Here is a 20,676-nt window from a genome sequence, read left to right as displayed (position 1 = left end):
AGATCTAAGGTTGAGTAATACCTTAGGTCAAGGTAGATTAAAAGACTCCTTGACCCCAGCCAGTGTAGCTCAGTGGTTGAGCATAGACCCATGCACCAAGAGGTTGGTGGTTCAATTTCCAGTTGGGCACATGCTTGGGTTGTAGGCTTGATCCCCAGGGAGGGGGCTTGAAGGAGGCAGCTGATGGATTTTTTCTCTTACTCTCCCTCTCCCTCCCTCTCTCTCTCAAATCTATTTAAAAAGCATTAAAAAACAAAAGACTCCACGAGTTGTGCTAATTGAGTTTTAATTACCTCAGCCCATTCTACAAGATCAGAAGACGGAATGATAAGCACAATGAGCATGTTGTACAATTGGCCAGATCTTACAAACAGATCGCACAATTTGTCCTGTGAAATGAGTTCCCCAGTCACCATGGAGCTCTGAGAAAATTCCCCAAGCGGGGGAGGGGAAGATCTTTTCTAGGAATATTTTACTTAGTGCTGAGGCTGTGGTTCTGTGGCATAGGTATGCTTCTATTCAATGAGAAAGCACACAAATCATTACCAACATAGACTGGTATCCTTCAGAATGAGGCTACTGAATACATTCTGTTTGCCAGACCTAAAAGGGTCCTAAAAGCAGGAGGAAACGCCCCATAGAGTTATGAATAGGCTTTCCAGGGTTGCACTTTGGTCAGATTTGGCATCTTTTGTATACCTGGGAAGCTGTCTTTAGAGATGGCTTACAGTAGTATTGTTTCCCCATAAAACCACTTTGTCGGTGTTTTAGTGAGTTAAGTCATGTACATATTGTAACGTATGATGTATGCCAGTGGTCGGCAAACTTCGGCTCGCGAGCCACAAGCGGCTCTTTGGCCCCTTGAGTGTGGCTCTTCCACAAAATACCGACTTCTGCGCATGGGCCACGAAGTTTCAATCGCACTGTACGTGCGCGCCCACATGTGGTATTTTGTGGAAGAGCCACACTCAAGGGGCCAAAGAGCTGCATGTGGCTCGCAAGCCGAAGTTTGCCGACCACTGATATATGCAATTCAGGAGGAGGGGTCAGCCACTCGGACCTATTCATTGGTTTCTTTTAGGGTCAAGTTTACAGCCTCGTTCTAACCATTACTTTCTATTTTGTCGAGCATCTAAATGCTGTGCTTCCGTAATATGATCTTTTAAATCTTCACTTACATCAGCAACTAGCACAGGTGCTTCCATTAGGGGCTGAGATTGTTTTAATGCTACTAATTTAGCAGCAGTGTCAGCCAAATGATTACCTCTACTTTCTTTTGTGTTTGCCATTAAATGTCCAGGGACTTTTATGATTGCTAAAGACTTAGGAATTGGATAACCTCTAGGAGTTCTAAAACAGAAAAACTGCTTTTTATCTTTTGTCCAGAAGTTGAGAATTCTCGTTGTTTCCAAAACACAAAAATATGAATAACACCAATAATAGATAATATTATATTATGCTTATATTATGTTATGTATGCTCATATTATAAAAGGTAATTTATATTACTTTCTGTCAATATAAATGTTATCCCTAACATAAACTGATGAACAAAAATAAAACCAGAGACAAAGAAGCATCGAACAGACTGTCCAACTATGAGGGAAGGTGGTCGGGGAGGGCGTGTGAGGGGGTAAGAGATCAACCAAAGGACTTGTATGCATGCATATGAGCATAACCAATGGACACAGACAGTAGGGGGGTGAGGGCATGTGCTGGGGGCTGGGAGCGTCCAGGGAGGGGTCAATGGGGGAAAAAGAAGACTCGTGTAATACTTTAAATAATAAAGAATTTAAATTAAAAAAATATTAGCCATTTTGCCTTTGGCCAAATTGCAAGCTCAATTAATACAAAGAGCTCTGCTCATAGAGCAGAGAGGAAGGGAAAGGGATAGAAAGTTAGAAACATCGATCAGCTACTTCCTGCACACCTCCTACTAGGGATGTGCCTGCAACTAAGATGCATGCCCTTGACCGGAATTGAACCTGGGACCTTTCAGTCTGCAGGCCGATGCTCTAAAACTCCTATTAGAAAACATGGACAAGAGCAGAAGTTGCCTGAGGCATCAAACTGGTCTCAATGGTTTTATTTAGAAAGACTATTGTGTAGCCTGCTTGACAGTGGCTTGTCTCATCTTCTGGGTAAGAACCATCAGTAAACCAAACTAATTCAACATTTTCAACAGGTTTTTCCTTACAATAATAAACTCAAAATGAATTAAAGACTTAAATATGCCCTAACCGGTTTGGCTCAGTAGATAGAGCGTCGGCCTGCGGACTGAAAGGTCCCAGGTTCAATTCCAGTCAAGGGCATGCACCTTAATTGCGGGCACATACCCAGTAGGAGGAGTGCAGGAGGCAGCTGATCAATGCTTCTAACTCTCTATCCCTCTCCCTTCCTCTCTGTAAAAAATCAATAAAATATATTTAAAAAGAGACTTAAATATAAGATTCAAAACCATAAAACTCCTAGAGGAAATCATGGACAATAAAATCTTGGACATTTATCTTAGTAATATTTGTCCTGATATAGCGTCTCAGGAGAGGTAAACAAAAGAAAAATAAACAAGTGGGATTACATCACACAAAAGTGTTTTTGTACAGCATAGGAAGCAAGCAATAAAATGGGAAGATCCACTGGATGAGACAACATGTTTACCAGTGAGGCATCGGATAAAGGGTTAATATCCAAAATTTAGAAAGCACTCATACAACTCAACACCAAAAACAAGCCATGCATTTAAAAACTGGGCAGAACCTAGCCACAGCAATCAGACAATAAGAATAAATAAGCCATCCAAAATGGAAAGGAAGAAATAAAACTGTCATTATTTGTAGATGACATAATGCCATACCCAGAGAACCCTAAAGATTCCACCAACGGACTACTAGGACTGATAAATGAATTCAGTAAAGTAGCAGGAGACAAAATAAATATCCAGTTGCATTTTTTATACACCAATAATAAACTATCATAAAGGGAAACTAAGAAAACAATCCCATTTATAATTTCATTTAAAAAACCCACAACAACCTAGGAATAACTTTGACCAAGGATGTTGAAATTATAAGACAATGAAGAAAGAAACTGAAGAAGATATAAATAAGTGGAAGCATATAACGTATTCATGGATAGGAAGAATTAACATAATTAAAATATCCATATTGCCCAAAGCAATCTATAGATTCAGTGCAATTCCTATGAAGATAGCAATGGCATATTTCACAGAACACGCACAAATATCCCAGAAATTTATATGGAACCGCAAAAGACCCTGAATAGCCACAGCAGTCTTGAGAAAGAAGAACAAATTTGGAGGAATCACACTATCCAATATCAAACTATACCACAAGACCATAATAATCAAAACAGCATGGTACTGGCATGAAAACAGACATATAGATCAATGGAACAGAATAGAGAGCCCAGAAATAAACCCACATCTTTATGTTCAATTAATATTTGACAATAGAGGCCAAAACATGCAATGGGATGTTAACGTAAGAAACATTCAAACCTGCAAATAATTTTTGTGAGGTTATTTGAGCCAAACTGTTGACAACAGCTGGGAACCAGAATCTCAATGGATTGAGATAATGCTTCAGAGAATGGTCGTTTTCCACCTTGTTTTATAAATTACAATCAAAGGAGGAGACATAAGTGGGTTTACATGAAATCCATTGGTGAAATTAGGGAGGTGGGAGAAAGCAAAGCAGAGAAATCTCTAGAATTGGATAACATGCTTCTTTCCATAGGTGAGTACAGGATACATAGGTGTCAACAATCAACATTTAGAAGGAACCAAGATGGCAGCATAGGTAAACACCTGTACTTGCTGCCTCCCACAACCACATCAAAATTACAACTAAAATACAGAACAACTCTCATCCAGAACCACGGGAAAGCTGGCTGCGTGGAAGTACTACAACTGGAGAGGTAAAGAAGAAAGCGCATTGAGACTGGTAGGAGGTGCGGGTCCAGCATCTGGGAGTGCGCTTTTTTAATGGGGAGGGAGATCACCTCTTTGGAGGCTGCCTGGAGGAGCAAGGAGTCCCAGCCCCACACCAGACCCCCAGCCCAGGGTCCCAGAGCTGGGTACAGAAGTCCCGACGGGCTGTAAGAATTACGGACTGTAAAAAACAGTGCAGATTGCGTTTGAGTGACCCAGCTGCTCCTCTTAAAAGGCCAGCATTGCAAACTGAATTTACAAGCTCCCGCTAGCTCTGAGCTCCAGTGCCGGGCAAGGCTCTAGGGCAGTGGTTCTCAACCTTCCTAATGCTGCGACCCTTTAATACAGTTCCTCACGTTGTGGTGACCCCCAACCACAAAATTATTTTTGTTGCTACTTCATAACTGTAATGTTGCTACTGTTATGAATCGTAATGTAAATATCTGATATGCAGGATATTTAGGTGACCCCTGTGAAAGGGTTGTTCGATTGGGGAGGCTGAACCAGTGGGCCTTATAGGACACCTATTTCACAAGGCCACTCTATCAACTCAACGAGACTTAGCAGCTACCCTATACATAGAAACATACACAAGGAAGCAGCCAAAATACGGAGACAAAGAAACATGTCACAAATGAAAGAAAGCAAACTCCTGGATGTAGAGTTCAAAACCACAGTTATAAAGTTACTCAAGAATCTTCTAGAAACTTCCAAGGAACTTAGAGAGACCTTCAAAGATCTTGGTGAGAATGCCAAAAAAATGGAAAAGGACCAGTCAGAAATAAAGCATACACTGACTGAAATAAAGAATAATATACAGGGATTCAACAGTAGACTAGAGGATCCCAAGAATCAAGTTAGTGATTTGAAATACAAGGAAGCAAAAAACACCCAATCAGAAGAGCAAAAAGAAAAAAGAATCCAAAAATATGAAGATAGTGTAAGGAGCCTCTGGGACAACTTCAAGCATACCAACATCTGAATTATGGGGGTGCCAGAAGAAGAGAGAGGGCAAGATGTTGAAAACCTATTTGATGATATAATGACAGAAAACTTCTCCTACCTGGTGAAAGAAATAGACTTACAAGTCCAGGAAGCACAGATAACCCCAAACAAAAGGAATCCAAAGAAGACCACATCAAGACACATCATAATTAAAATACCAAGGGCAAAAGACAAAGAGAGAATCTTAAAAGCAGCAAGAAAAAAAAACCAGTTAGTTACCTACAAGGGAGTACCCATATGACTGTCAGCTGATTTCTCAACAGAAACTATGCAGGCCAGAAGGGAGTGGCAAGAAATATTCCAAGTGATGAATAGCAAGAACCTACAACCAAGAATACTCTACCCACCAAAGCTCTCATTTAGAATGGAAGGTGAGGTAAAGAACTACACAGACAAGAAAAAACTAAGGGAGTTCATCACCACCAAACCAGTATTATATGAAATGCTGAAAGGTATTCTTTAAGAAGAGGAAGAAGAAAAAGGTAAAGATAAAAAATTATGAACAACAAATACATATCTATCAACAAGTGAATCTAAAAATCAAATGAGTAATCAAATGAACAGAATAAACTGGTGAATGGAATAGAATCAGGGGCATGGAAATGGCACAGACAGACAATTCTCAGAGGGAAAGGGATGTGGGGTGGGGGGTGCGGGGAGAGATTAGACAATGATCTTATATGCATGTATGCAGTACCTATGGACACAGACAATAGGGTGGCAAGGGCCTGGGGTGGGGTGGGAACTGGGTGGTGGGGAGCTATGGGGAGAAAAAAGAGGAACAACTGTAATAATCTCAACAATAAAGATTTAAAATAAACAATCAACAATTAACAAGATAACAATAACAATGAGGGAATTTGTGGCCTCTGCCCTGAGGGGTCCAGAAAAAGGGGAGTTACCCTGACATTCCAAAGGTATGTTATCATAGATGCAAAAAGACAATAGGCTCAGTTAAGATCAAAGCTGATCTTTATCAGGGAAGACTGACCTAAGACATGACTAACCCCCATAGATTGCTTTTAGTTAAAGTTTTAGTTAAAGTTTTAATTTCAGTACCCCTTTGCGGTTACTTTAGATCTCTGAGTTTGCAAGGCTGCCACACAGACCTTCCCAAGCTAGTCAGGTCAACATGTGGCCCCTTTTCATCCTCAGGGATAAAGATAATCTATTCAATAAATTGTGTTGAGAAAATTGGACAGATACATGCAAAAAAATGAAATTAGACCACCTTCTTACACCTTATATAAGGATAAACTCAAGCCCTGGACAGTGTCACGCAGTTGGTTGGGCATTGTCCCATACACCGAGAAGTTGGTGGTTCAATTCCTGGTTAGGGCACATACCAGATTGCAGGCTTCATCCCCAGGAGAGGGTGTTCGAGGAAGCCAATCAATGTTGCACTCTCACATCGATGTTTCTCACTTCTCCCTTCCTCTCTCTCTAAAAATCAATAAACTATTAAAAGAAAGAATAAACTCAAAATGGATTAAAGATTTAAATGTGAGACTTGAAACCATAAAAATTCTACAAGAAAACACAGGCAGTAAAATCTCCAACATTCCTTGAAGCAAGGGCAACAAAGGACAAAATAAACAATGTGACTACATCAAACTAAAAAGATTTCGTACAGCAAAGGAAATTATCAACAAAATGAAAAGATAACCCATTGAACGGAAGGACATATTTGCCAAGGATACGTCTGATAAGGGTCAGTTCCAGAAACTGTATGAGGATGTGGCTTTTTGAGGGGTTGAGTTAGCTCAGCTTCCCAGAGGCCTCCTGATTCCATTTTAGACTGCTCTCTTGGCAATGCCAACTCCATTTTGCTGTTATTTTTTTAACAGCTGAAACTTGAATTTGTCCTTGAGGAATAAGGTAGATATATTGGTAGGTATATTAGTTTAAGGCTGTATTTGTTTTTAATGCTGTGTAATATATTACCACAAGTACAGCAGATTGAAACAACACACATCGATTATCTCACAGTTTGTCTGGGTACACTGTGACTGGATTCTCTGCTTGGGCTCTCACATGACTGAAATCATGGCCAGGGCTGCAGTTCTTATGTGGGTTCAGGGTCCTCATTCGAGCTCACTGGTTTTGGCAGAATTTATTTCCTTGCAGTTACAGGATTGAAGTCCTCAGTTTTTTGCTAGCTGTCAGCCAAGAACCACCCTCAGCTCCTAAGGGCTGCCCATAATTCCTCGCCAGCTGTGTAGCCCCATGGGAAGTTCACAGCATGTGTTTGCTTTTTTTCCAGGCCAGCCTGAGCACAGCTCTGTGACTTTCTCTCCTGCTACCAATCAGGCAAAACTCTCTGCTTTTGAAAACCTCAGGGGGTTAAGTCAAGCCCAGATAATCTACTAATTTTCAAGTCAACTGATTTGGGATGTTAATTACATCTGCAAAATCCTCTCACAGATTAGCGTTTTATTGAATAACTGGGAGAAAATATGCATGCAGCAGAGGCTAGGAATTGGGGGGGCATTCTTAGAATTCTGTCTATAATAGGCAGTACGTCTTAGCAAGTGGAGGAGAAGGTGATGAAAGTCAACGAGGAAGAGGAAATAGGATGAGCAAAAGGTTCTGGGAGACCGCTGGAAAACGAAGAAAGAAAAGTAAGTGTCATGTTTCCAATAACATAACAGACTAGATTCTGGAGAAGTCTGCCAAGTAAAAAATCCCAGAGATGCTGGAGAAACTATCAAAAACATGCTTTTACAGCAAGACTGAGCTGGTAGGAAGAGGATACTGCTCAGAGGCAGAAAAATAAGAAAATGTAAATCCAGCCAGAGAGGTGAGCAGAAGCCAGAATTTCCCTTGGAAGTTTTGTTTCACCCTTACAGTGTCCATCTGCACTGCAATTCGAAAAATAACTGAGTTTGTTGCTAACTTTTAAAAACTGAGAGAATTGGTCTAAAAAAAAAAAATCCATATTTTCTAGCCTTTCTGGGAAAATCTGAAGTTCTGGCAACACAGGGTGTTCAAGTCCCACATGGTAGCAATGGGCAAGAGCTGACGGTCCCCTTTATTTATTTGTATTTTTTAAAATATATTTTTATTGATTTCAGAGAAGAGAGAGATAGAAACATCAATAATGAGAAAGAATCATAGATCGACTGCCTCTTGCACACCCCACACTGGGGATCGAGCCTGCAACCCAGGCATGTGTCCGGACCAGGAATCGAACCGTGACCTTGTGGTACATAGGTCAATGTTCACCCACTGAGCCATGCCAGCGGGGTCTGACTGTCCCCTTTCGATGGTCTCTCCAGCTGCCATAGTCCCCACATATTGGTCCCACTTCCTATTGTCTCACACCCAGCTTTCTTCACTCATTTAAGTTTCCTGCTTGGTTCCCCCTGCTTCCCCCAGTCATCTAATCTCATCCCTTTTTTTTTTTTTTTTTAAATATAAAAATTCAATTCCTTTCTCCTGCCAGGTGAATAAAGGCCAAATACCTTAGGCTAGTAAATCTTTCCAAATCTGGCCTGAAGGTTTGTGACCTCTGGACTGATAAAGAGGATGATGTGGAAACTTGAAAGGTGGGCCCCGGGTCTCTTCTGCCTCTTCAGAAATGACTTTGTCTAGTCAGGTTTGGTTTTGTTTTATTCAGGGGAGCCCTGTCAGGCCCTCGTAGGCAGAGAACTCCTCTTCTCTGAACATTCTACAGGACAGAGCATATTGCTTGGCTTTTAGAAGGAAGGACAGACAACCTGGTGAGAAATTAGCTCTCTTTTTCCCCCTCCCCCACCCCCCAGATTTCATTCTTTTAAAAAAATGGAGGTATTGTGTCTTCTCTCCACCCCTCAGGATTGCTGTACCCTAGGGATGTGGGTTTCGCTTGCCTTCGCTACAGTGGATGGTCGCCTAGAGAGGCTCCTTGGCCTGTGGTCGGCACCATTGCTACCACTCACTTTCAGGTCTTGCTCTGCACATCTGCTGCTCCAGGGCCCACAGAGATACCCTCACCACACAGAGCTCAGCCACAGTCTTGACCACGTGACTTTCAGCTTCCTGCACAGCTGTGGTATTTAGTTCTCAGTACCTGGCATCTTAGACATTCCTATAGAAGGTTCTCTGCGTCCTTGGGCGTTTTAGAACTGGCGTAAGTCTCAGCCTCTCGAGGAAGTCATCCACTCACACCCAAAGTCTGGACATTTAGATAAGGACTTGAATTTAGGATTCCCACCGTAAGTCCCCACGTTTCTTTTCCTGGGGCACCTTTTACAATAACCACTTAGAGTTAAGTAGTGACCTCCGACCCAACCACCGTATAAGTAATAGGTGATTGCTACCCTGCTTTCTATCTCCTGCTCACTCATGACCTAGGATGGAAAACTGACCTTCCCCAGGTTCATGACCCTCTCCCACTGCTGTCACTCTACTTCCTTTGCATGAGTGTATTGAAACTTTGACTGCAACCCAGATGACCCTGTGGCTTTCACTTCCCAAAGTGGGAGCTCAGACGCTGAGGGAGCTACCTGAGGTGGCTTGTGTCCCCTCAGTCAGCAGGTCATAATCTGACCTCCCATATGCACCTGACTGGGAATTGACCCCACCACCTGGGTATGTGCCCTGACCGGGAATCAAACCCACACCCTTTAGGTGCATGGGATGCCATTCCAACCAACTGAACCACCCAGCCAGTGCGTAATCTGAATATTCTTAATTCAATTCACCAGCTCCAGCTTCTCAACACACACTGTTAGGCTAAGCTCATGGGCATCTGTGAAATATTTGTGGAAGCTCCACCAATAATGGAAATTGAGGAAGGTGGGGGAAGGGAGTTGGTGGGAACGGGACACTTACCAAGACTTCAATCATCAGGGACATGTTATCTATGCTTATCCCAGAAGGTCACTTCTTTTGTGGCCAATCTTACTAGGGCCAACAGGGGGGCGGCGGGGGGGGGGGGGGGAATCACAGCGTTCCCATGTTCTGTACACTTGAAATAAATTTTTTACTGAAGTATGAGACCTACCACAAAGTTTAAAAACCACAAATGTATAGTTCAATGCATTATCTCTAACTGAATATACCACGTCAAGAAACAGAGCACTGCCTCCCTTCCCAAAGCCTGCCTCCTGGCGCCTTCCGGTCACCATCACCCTCCTCTTGCAATGGAAGCCCCTCTTCTGACCCCGTGGATTGGTGTAGCCTGTTTTGAACTTTATGTAGAAGACATTTTACGGTATGGACTCTTTGTGTCTGGTTCCTTTCACTCAATGTTGGGTTTGCGAGTTTATCTGTGCTGCTGCATGCAGTTTAGATTTGTTCATTTTTCATAGCCACATAGTGTAAATGTATCAATTTTTTTTATCCCCTCGACTGACATTTGGCTTGTTTCAAATTATACTATCACAGAGAGTGCTGCTGTGAATGTTCTTGCTCATGTCCTTGTGCTTTTTAGCTTTCAGGAAGAGGAAGAACAATCTCCATAGAGTAGTGGGATGAGTAGGAGTCCCATGATCATCTGACCATATCACTCATAGTCATAACATTTTACTGAACTTAGATTATCTACAAGTACACTATCATATTCTTGGCATTTTCTATGTACAGTAAGTCCTCACTTAATATCGTTAATAGGTTCTTGGAAATCACAATTTTAAGCAAAACAATGTCTAGTGAAACCAGTTTTGCCCTAGGGCAATTGATGGATACAAGAGTCCTATATTTCTGGTCATAAAAACATCACCGAACTTCTGAATAAAGATCCAAAAATTCTCATATTAAATATTGAAATAAATGTGAGCTATACATACATTTTTAGAGAGGTTAATAAAAACAAGTAAGATCATTCTTTTCCAGACCCCTGATTTCAGCCCAGGGTCTCGGGTGGCCAGAGCCTCTCCTGGCAGCTCAGGCCACAAGGTGGGACTTACCCTGGACAGGAGCTGCTTCCATGGCAGGGCCCTGCACACCCGCACCCACAATCACTCAGACTGGGACAACGCAGACACACCAGTTCCTCTCACGTGCACACCTTTGGGATGTGGGAGGAAACCGGAGTCCCCAGAGAAAACCCACACAGACATGGGGAGGCTGTGCCAACTGCACACAGACAGTGGCCCCACCCAGAATTGATTTTTTTTCCTCATCAACATTATAACGAAACGATGTTGAATGAAATGAAGTTATTTGAGGACATGCTGTACTCAATTTAGACACATAGAAACTCAAACAGAGTCAGAGATGGGAGAAATCTTATGTTAATCATCCAGCCCAGAATTTCCTGAACTTCAATTTGACAAATTCCATCTCCTTGAATTTTGCCATATTCTTGTACCATCTGTACTATCGTTTAATATTTTTCTTTCAACTGTCTAACTTTCAATTACTTCAAAGTTAGTCTTATCCTAAGCAATAATAGCTGTAAACTCATAGCTTTGATGTACTAGCTATGTTGTTTTTATTACACATTAAAATAGACATACAATGACTCAAAGTTTGTCAGCCTGCTACCTATGGGAGATATTCTTTGTTGCCTCTTCTGGCCCATTCCCTGGCTGCTCTGTCTGGGAAGCTGACCTCTAGACTATCCAACCTGCTCTCTGGCTTTGGCTCATGTTCAGCTGAGCGGCACTGGAGGGTGGCTAGAGGTCAGGGTATTTATTCCCTGGGCCTCCGCCCTGCTCTGCCACAGTTGGCTGTGGCTGCATTCTCTATCAAAGACTACAGGTCTGGTCAGACAGCCCCTCTCTCACAGCTAATGGTTTCATGCCCTTACACCTTCAGGTCAAGGAATGATAATGGCTTCCAGATGTTGCAAGTCCCTGGCATTTTACCATCTCTTGTTGGCTCCCTTCATTGTGCCCAAGCCTTTATAAACAGTCTTTCATTCAGTCCTCCTCAGCGTCCCCCTTCATTGAGCCACCTGTTTCCTGCTGGGAGGGATGTATTGTCAAACACCACCAACAGTAGGCACACCTTCCTTGCGTCTGTACAGGTGCTGGCTGAGACCCAGGAGGCAGTTCACTTATCCAAGGTCCCCCAGCTGAGAGTGCTAAAGCCAGGAATGTCTCCCTAATTCAATGCATTTCTTGCCATAGATGTTACTCCTTGGGGGAGAAATTAGTCCGTTTCAATAACATTGTCCAAATGTTCAATATTGCAAGTCCTCTTACTAATCTCTCTCTCTCTCCACCTGCTCACCTGTCCTATCCATTTATTGCTGGACCCAGATCTAACTGAATCACAGCTGGCTCAATTCTTCTCTCCCCTAACACAATACTCACAAATGTCACGCGCCAGTCCTCCCAGAGCATCTATCTTCCCTCAGACACACCTACCTCTCACCTCTCTCCTTAGATCACGTATCTTTCCTGGAAACAGCCCAACAATCTAACCTTCTTCTATAAGCCTGTTGCCTAAGTTCTCCCCTTTATCCAGAAATAATCATTGCCTCCCTGTTCTCCCATTACTCAATCTTAGCACTGGCCTGAATGGTAACTACTGGTGTATGAGTTTTCTCGACTACACAGTGACTGCTTCTATGAAGGCCCGCCCCCCCTCCGAATTCGCACCCACCATAGAGCCTGTCTCAAATAGGCCCTCATAGTGCTATGTTGGATTAAATTGCATCCATTAGGCCATCAAGAACATTAAAGCCTGGAAGATGTTCTAATGGGTCATAGCTGAATTCCTATCCTGGTCATTTTTAATGATTGTTTATTTTAAAATAAGATATTGGAGACATGATCTGAGCGTAAAAGGTGGGGGAGGGGCCATTTCCCATTCTCTTATCCTTTCCCTGTGAGGCCTGAGGGAAAGGGGGAGGAAGTGGTCATCTAGTTTCATTATGGGTCTTTCAGCTGAAGTCCTTAAATGGGCAGCATTGGTCCCATAGACCTCAGTAATCATGTGCAAATTTTTGAGTACTTGTGGTCAGAAGGGGAGTCTCTGGGGGAAGGGTTGGAGGGGGGCGTGTCTCAAAGCTCTCCTTGAATTCCCAAAAGTGTCCAGCTCCAAAGAGCATTTTGGACAACCTCCTTCCTTCTTTGACCTTGAAGATAAAGGAGGTCTTGATGATCCCACATCTGAGGTTGGGTCAAAGGCCCCACACGTTATAAATTGTCCTTTCTGAGCATGGCTCTCCCACAGGGACCTTGAGGAAGGGTAGCTTTGACCTCAAGAGGCATCTTATCTGGGATGTAGGTGTTTGAATCCAGAGTTAAGGCCACATCATTGTCTCTTTCAGATACAGTTTCTATGAGCATGTGTCCAGGGCCTGAGCTTTGGAGGCGAAGTTCTTTGTGAAGAGCACCAGCTCCTATGCCAAGAGCAGCCTCGTGTTACCACTGACAGTGGCTCCCCACGGGCAGTCAACTCCCAGCCTCTGGCACCTCAGGGACCTTGAGCTAGGTGGTCGCACGCACAGAGGACATGTAAATTCCCCAAGAGGGGCCAAGCTCTTACATGGCAATCTTGCCACTGGTAGGGAGAGCTGGAGCTTGTGGTGGCTGTAGGCTTCCTCCGGAGGAGCAAAGAACTAAGGTGAAGGTTGAGTTTTAGGGTTGATGGGTGACCCAGGGTTTACTGCCCGCTATTCTCTTCTCTTTATCGCTCTCACCCAGAGCTGAGAGTTGAGGCCTGGACAGTGGATGAAATTTAGGGGGGCCTGACTGTGGCTTCAATCCTATCAGTTGGTGGTGTACCCAAAGAGTTCCCAGCTCTTGTTCTCGAGGGTCTTCTGGTGCCCTCCCTACCGCACATCACCCTGGGCAAGTGCACCACACCTCAGACTATCACAGCTCCCACCCACCCCCAGGAAAGGGCATCACACTGGATGTGAGGAGCCCTGGGTTCATGTCCCAACCCTGCCAACAGCAACTACCTGTGTATTCTTGGGCAAGTCACTTAGCTTCTCTGGGACTTACTTGCCTCAGCTTTAAAAGGGAATATTAATCCTACCAGGCCCTCCGTGCTACTTTGAGGATCAAGATGATGAATGTGAAAGTCTTCAATTTACCCTAAAGTGTGATCAGTATTTATTATAACTTGTCCTGGGACCTCTTTCTTCCTTGGGCTGAGATATAAGTGGTTAGTAATGAACTCCTGTTTCCCTTCCAGACAATTATTTGTACTTGCAACCATGACCTCCCATGCCTTTATTTAGAGAAAAGAGCAGGGAGTAACTCTACGTTCACGGGCACGCTGGCTAAGAGCGACTTCTGAGCAGAAGTCCTGCTTCCTTCACTGGAGACTTTGTTGGTATTGCCATTCTCCTCGGGAAAGGGGGACCTTGTTATCTACTTCAGGGAAGTGCTTGTGCAGAAGGTTGTGGGGAAGAGACTTTCCAAAGACAAAAAACTCCATGGGGAACCCAACTTCACAAGCTTCCTACAATTGATGCTTCTACAAGACTGTTTTGAGCTGAAAACACCACCGCGGTGTGAGGGGGAAATAATCCCTCCTGTGTTAGGCTGGTTAAAGGGGAGAAACCTGCCAAAGAGTTTAACAATGTTTGAAGTCTCCTGTCAAATTCAAGGTGTTTGTTTTCATGCAGATAAGTTGGCAGCTGCTTTCTGTCTCTCTTGCTCAATCTTTCCTTCTGCACACCACCCAAATTCTTGTTTCCTATCCAAAGGGCTCAATTCCTTTCTGAGCCATATCGGTTTTCTAGTCTCCCATTTCTTCCCCATCCTACATATATGGATGCTGCTCCAGCTCAGAGTTTCCCAGTTAACCTTGGTGTAGCCTCGCATCGCCTCTCTCAGCATCTGGCTCATAAATGAATTCATCCTTCAGTCTAACTCAATTCTCTGTCACTCTCCTGCTTCCAGACTCTCATCAGGCTCCTCATTATCTACTGAATTAACATCCAGCTCCTAGGCCTGGCCTCAGAGGCCTTCTCCCATCTGGTCCCAGGGTAGCAGCCAGCACAGACCCAGGGCCAGATGTACCATTTCCATGGGCTGATGCAGCCCCAGGCCCAGGCAGGGTGCACGGCTTGGAAAGGGGAGTTTGACCTGGACATTACCCCCATTGAACCCACTCACCCTGGTGCCTTTTTCAGGCACCTGTAGGTCCCAGACACCCCTTTCAACCACATCTCCTGCTTTTCCCTTACTTCCACCCAGCTCCCTGGCCCAATGCCCTGCTCACTGCCTCTCTTAAAGACTCACCCTGTCCTGTGTCGGCACATTTGTTATATTTTTACTTCCACCAGAGTTCTTTAATTTCTCTCTCTTTTTTTTGAAAACATTAATTCATTTCTTTTTCATCTAAAGCTTTGTGAATTTACAAAAAAAAAAAATAATAGATTAAAGTGTACAGACTGCTCAGTGCAGACTAAGAGTGCAAAAGGTGAGAACCTTTGCCATCGCGGCCACCGGGTGCTCGCCAGACATGCACTGGCATCTGATTTGTTTTATCGCCTTCAAAGATGCTGCAGCCCTCACACACCATCTCACATGACATACTTGGCTCATTAGTCAAAGTCACTGGAATGGTACAGAGACTTTTGTTTGGGGGGATTTTGGGGGTTTTTGGGGAGCCCTCCTGCTATAAAATGAAATTTTCAGTTCACTTTTGAAACATGAACTGGTCAATAAACTCATTTTGTTCTGCTTCTACTTTACACAAAGCTTCACATTCAACCCAATACCTTTTGAGCTGCAGTTTCTTTTCTGCTGTTAGTGCTTGGAGTTGCTGCTGTCGGGCTTCTCTCTACTTTGCTATACATTTGAGCAAGTTCCCAGCACAAGTGGCCTTTCGCCTGAGCTCATGGCAAAGTCTCTTTCTTTATCTTTCCATATTGTTGGTTAAGAGAGGCCTGGCTGAGAAAGAGTAGTAACAGGCAGTGAGAAACAAAAATGAGAGTATCTTATCTAATATGCATTTGTTATACATTTAAGATATACGTTTTTTTAAAATTAATACACTTCTTTTTTTTTTTTAAATATATTTTATTGATTTTTTACAGAGAGGAAGGGAGAGAGACAGAGAGCCAGAAACATCGATGAGAGAGAAACATCGATCAGCTGCCTCCTGCACATCTCCCACTGGGGATATGCCCGCAACCCAGGCACATGCCCCTGACCGGAACCGAACCTGGGACCCCTCAGTCCGCAGGCCGACGCTCCATCCACTGAGCCAAACCAGCCTCGGCAATGCTTCTTTTTGAGCATTTTTATTTTAGGTTCACAGAAAAATTGAGTGAAAAATGCAAAGTTCTTTTGTACTCCTTCATCCCTATTAACATCTTGCATTAATGTGACACATTAATTTTAATTAATGAACTAATATTAATACATCCTATATAATAAAGAGGTAATGTGCAAATTGACCATCACTCCAACACACAAGATGGCCGCCCCCATGTGGACATAAGATGGCTGGCAGGGGAGGGCAGTTGTGGGCGATCAGGCCTGCAGAGGAGGGTAGTTGGGGGGGACCAGACCTGCAGGGGAGGGCAGTTGGGGGGAACCAGGCCTACAGGGGAGGGCAGTTGGGGAGGACCAGGCCAGCAGTGGGGGGCAGTTGGGGGAGACCAGGCTGGCAGGTGAGGGCAGTTAGGGGCGACCAGGCTGGCAAGGAAGGGTAGTTAGCGGTGATCGGGCCAGCAGGTGAGGGCAGTTGGGGGCAACCAGGCATTCAGGGGAGGACAGTTAGGGGCAATTGGGCTGGCAAGGGAGGGAAGTTAGGGGCAATTGGGCCGGCAGGGAAGCAGTTAGGCGTCGATCAGGCTGGCAGGGGAGTAGTTAGGGGGTGATCAGGCTGGCAGGCAGAAGCAATTAAGGGCAATCAGGCAGGCAGGCAGGCGAGTGGTTGGGAGCCAGCAGTCCTGGATTGTGAGAGGGATGTCTTAGACAACCCTCGAGGGGTCCCAGATTGGAGAGGGTGCAGGCTGGACTGAGGGGACACACACACACACACACACACACACACACACACACACGTGCACAAATTTCGTGCACCAGTCCTCTAGTTATTTTATAATGATTTCTATTCAAGTTCACTCTTTGTGTTGTACATTCTGTGGGTTTTGAAAAATGTCTAATGGCATGTATCCACCATTATAGTATCATACAGAATCCCCTGTGCACCAGCTTCCATTCCTTCCCTCCGCTCCCGCTATGAACCTCTTGTCATTGATGCTTCTATCTCTCTCTTCCTCTCCCTTCCTCTCTTAAATCAAAAAAATATATTTAAAAAATTAAAAAAGAAAAGCACAAATGAAACATACATCCTTTTATTTTGTGGTGATGGATTTAAACGTTTATAAATACACATTTTATTGTTTTATCTGAATGTTGATAGAAAGCATCTGTTTCATTATACTGGCAAAGTTCAAGTGTTAAAAATAGGGTTTGGGAATATTTTTGTACCTCATGTAATTTTGAGAATTTCCAAAAGCAGTCTAGTAATGTTCCTTCCAAGAAAACAACTCTGGTTGTCCTGTTTGGGTGTCAAGGAGACAACCACATGGGCAGGGTGACAGTCAAAATATGTAGGAACTTGTAGGCACTGGTGCATATTAATCAGGATGCACTGAGTTATGCTGCAGTAACAATCAACCCCGCAACATTAGTGTCTATAAATAGATTTATTTATTCATTCCATGCTCCTCCTGCATTGGTGAGGGTAAAGCGTGTGCTTGCTTAAATGGTCTGCTGTTACCATTGTGAAATTCTTAATAATTTTTAAAATTTTTATTAAATTTAATGGGGTGATATTGATTAATAAAATTATATAGGTTTCAAGTGTATAATGCTATAATACATCATCTGTATATTGTATTGTGTGTTCACCACCCTAAGTCAAGTCTTCCATCACTATTTATCCCTTCTTTATCCTTTTCTACCTACCCTAACCCCTTTCCCTCTGGTAATCACCATACTATTGTCTGGGTCTAAGAGTCTTTATGTTTTTTGCTTAATCCCTTCACCTTTTTCACCCAACACTCTAACCCCTCCCGCCTCTGACAGCTGTCAGTTTGTTCTCTGCATTGATGAGTCTGTTTCTATTTTGTTTTTTTAGTTTATTTTGTTCATTAGATTCCACATAAGAGTGAAATCATATGGTACTTGTCTTTCTCTGACTGGCTTATTTCACTTAGCATAATGCTCTCCAGATTCATCTATGTAGTAGCAAAAGGTAAGATTTCCTTCTTTTTTATGGCTGAATAGTAAATGTACCACAGCTTTTTTACCCATTCATCTACTGATGGGCACTTGGCTGCTTCCAAATCTTGGTTATTGTAAGCAATGCTGCGGTGAATATAGAGGTGCACATGTTCTTTTGAATTCGTGTTTCACGTTTCTTTGGGTACATTCCCAGAAGTGGAATCTCGGGTCATAGGGTAGTTCCATTTTTAACTTCTTGAGGAATTTCCATACTGTTTTCCATAATGGCGGCACCAATCTGCATTCCCCACAACAGTACACAAGGGTTCCCTTTTCTTCACATCCTCACCAACACTTATTGTTTATTGATTTATTGATGATAGCCATTCTAACAAGTGTGAGGTCATATCTCATTGTGGTTTTAATTTGCATTTCTTTGATGATTAGTGACATTGAACATCTTTTCATATGTCTATTGACCATGTGTATGTCCTCTTTGGAGAAGTGCCTATTTAGGTCCTTTGCCCATTTTTTAATTGGATTGTTTGTGTTTTTGGGTTTTTTTTGGTGTTGAGTTTCATAAGTTCTTTATAAATTTTGACTATGAATCCCTTATCAGATGTATCATTGGTGAATATGTTCTTCCATTCGGTGAATTATCATTTTTATTTTGTTGATGGTTTCCTTTTCTGTGCAAAAACTTTTTAGTTCAATGTAGTGCCATTTGTTTATTTTTTCTTTTGTTTCCTTGCTGGGAGAGTTATATCAGAAAAAATATTGCTATGAGAAATGTCTGAGATTTTACAGCCTATGGTTGTTGTTTTTTTCTAGAATTTGTATGGTTTTGAGGCTTACATTTAAGTCTTTTAATCTTTTTAAATTTATTGAGACTTGTCTTGTGGCCTAACATATGGTCTATCCTAGAAAATGGTCCATGTGCACTTGAAAAGATATATACTCTGGTACTTGGGGGTGAAATGGTCTGAAAATATCAATTAAATCTATTTGATCTAGTGTGTCCTTTAGGGCCACTGTTTCCTTATTGATTTCCTGTTGGGAAAATCTATCCATTGAGCCCTAACTGGTTTGGCTCAGTGGATAGAGCATCGGCCTACGGACTGAAGGGCCCCAGGTTCGATTCCGGTCAAGGGCATGTACCTTGGTTGTGGGCACACCCCCAGTAGGGGATGTGCAGGAGGCAGCTGATGGATGTTTCTAACTCTCTATCCCTCCCCCTTCCTCTCTATAAAAAATCAATAAAATATATATTTTTTAAAATCTATCCATTGATGTCAACGACATGTTAAAATCAGACACTGCCTGTGACAGGCCCTGGGCAACATGTTTGGAGCTACAACGTGATCCACAGTAGGTGGTTGCCTCTGTATTGATGAGTCTTCTGGGCCTTGGTGTGAGTGGGAAGGACAAAGCTGCGCTCCAAGGTCAACTCCCACCAGCACCCAGCCCGGGAGCAGGTCAGCAAAAGGCCCACAGCAGTCCAGTACCTGCCTCTGCCTGCCAGTCGCGTCAGGCCCAGGCCGCGTCAGAAAGGGCCTCCAGCGGTATTCCAGTTGCATGAGGCAGGTTCAGTGAGTCACCAGGTAGAGGTGATTGGAGTCCACAGACTGATACAGGTTCACACTCAGTGCCAGGACTGGGTCTGAGGTCACTCAGCAAAAGTCTCAGGGTAGAGCAAGTCTAGCTGCTCTCTACTGGGTGCCCACAGATTTTTGTGGTGGGGTGGGGTGGTGTCTCATGGAATCATCAGGGCAAGGCTAAGGGTTTATCAGTCCCAAACAGACCACGATTTGGCTCTGTGAAGGGAAGCTCTGCACCACTCAGGCATGTGAGGGAGGGTGGCCCCCATCCCTAGAGCCACATTACTCAGTCTGTCCCAGATTCTGCCAGGAGCTGAGCTCAGCAGGGTGGTGCTGCCAGGAATCATGAGTCACGTTGGTGGGGCTAGTGGATCTCCTGTGGGGGGAAGTGCCAGTCAGGGTTGGGGAACGATGGGGAGGCGGCCCCTCCCCCAGAGCCACCCAGCTCAGTCTGTTCTGGATTCTGCCCAGATCTCCTGGGGAGCCCATGCTTGGCAGGGCAGGACCACCAGGAGCCCAGAGGGTGGGCTAGCATATCTCCCATGAGGTCGGGTTCACAGGAAAGTGAGGAGAATTGCCCCTGTTTCAAAGGCACACAACCCAGTCACTGACACCCCCTGAGTCTGCCTGGCCCTCTGCCCACTGGCTCAGGCAGCTGACTCCTCAGCAGGATGTGCTGCACAGGATAGGGTGATAGGGAGTCTGGAGGGTGGGGCTTTGCATCCCCCAAGCTGATGCCACAAGGAGGGGAGTGCTCCACCCAAGAAAGTGGATGTCTCTGGTGTGGGAGAGGGACTCAGCACAGGGATCCTGGTCCCTTCAGCTCTCTCCCCAGAGCCACAAACCCCAGTCTCTCCTCACAAGATACTAGTCCACTTCGCCCTCAATAGACATTTTAACTAAGAAGTCATACAGCTGGCCAACAGGTACATGAAAAGATGTTCAATGTCACTAATTACCAGGGAAATGCAAATCAAAACACAATGAGATATTGCCTCACACCTGTTAGAATGGCTATTATCAATAAATCAACAAATAACCGGTGTTGG

The 20,676-nt window shown here is 43.8% G+C and overlaps 1 long non-coding RNA gene across 1 annotated transcript in view; it reads left to right on the top strand.

Annotated features, from left to right (window-relative positions):
* The first annotated feature begins 3,897 nt into the window (after positions 1–3,897).
* Positions 3,898–20,676, top strand: part of LOC118668756 — a 29,790-nt gene continuing 13,011 nt past the window's right edge. The window contains exon 1 of the long non-coding RNA XR_004971752.1: positions 3,898–3,935. This is a non-coding gene — a long non-coding RNA (uncharacterized LOC118668756). The remainder of the gene's footprint in view (positions 3,936–20,676) is intronic.

This window comes from Myotis myotis, unplaced genomic scaffold (assembly GCF_014108235.1).
Source record: "Myotis myotis isolate mMyoMyo1 unplaced genomic scaffold, mMyoMyo1.p scaffold_m19_p_14, whole genome shotgun sequence".
NCBI classification, from domain to species: Eukaryota; Metazoa; Chordata; class Mammalia; order Chiroptera; family Vespertilionidae; genus Myotis; species Myotis myotis.
This window is presented reverse-complemented; position numbering and strand designations above follow the sequence as displayed.